The sequence below is a fragment of the Myotis davidii genome, unplaced genomic scaffold (assembly GCF_000327345.1).
Source record: "Myotis davidii unplaced genomic scaffold, ASM32734v1 scaffold43, whole genome shotgun sequence".
Lineage (NCBI taxonomy): Eukaryota > Metazoa > Chordata > Mammalia > Chiroptera > Vespertilionidae > Myotis > Myotis davidii.
The window spans coordinates 1,210,128-1,210,708 of NW_006294590.1; positions in this window are offsets into that span (position 1 = coordinate 1,210,128).

Below are 581 nucleotides of genomic sequence, written 5' to 3' on the forward strand. Positions count from 1 at the left end.
CTCGTGGGGACAATCCCTGTGGGCGGGACCTCGCCCCGAGCGACCCTCCTCCCCAGCGCATCTGGCCCTGCGGTTTGGGGTCCGGACCCCCTGGCCTTTCCTCCCTGAGACACTATTGAGGCCAGCGATGGCGAACCTTGTGAGCTCGGCGTGTCCGCATTGAAAAACCCTAACTGAACTCTGGTGCCGTGTCACACATAGACATGTTTTGATTTCTGCAACCACAGTAACACAAAGACATATTTTTGATATTTATTTTATGTATTTAAATGCCACTTAACAAAGAAAAATCACCCCAAAAAATGAGTTCACGCGTGTCATAGGTTCGCCATCACTGAACTAGGAGGTCACAGTTCGATTCCCAGGCGGGGCACATGCAGAGACAGCCGATCCATGATTCTCTCTCCGCACTGATGTTTCCATCTCCCTCTCCCTTCCTCTCTGAAATCAACAAGAATATATTTTAAAAGACCACAACAAAGAACACCAAGCAGGGGACACATGAGGCCACAGGTGGCGGCTTGCACGTGGCAGGAGGTTTGCACGGCCCACGAACCCGTCCACTGTGAACGTCTGGGAGC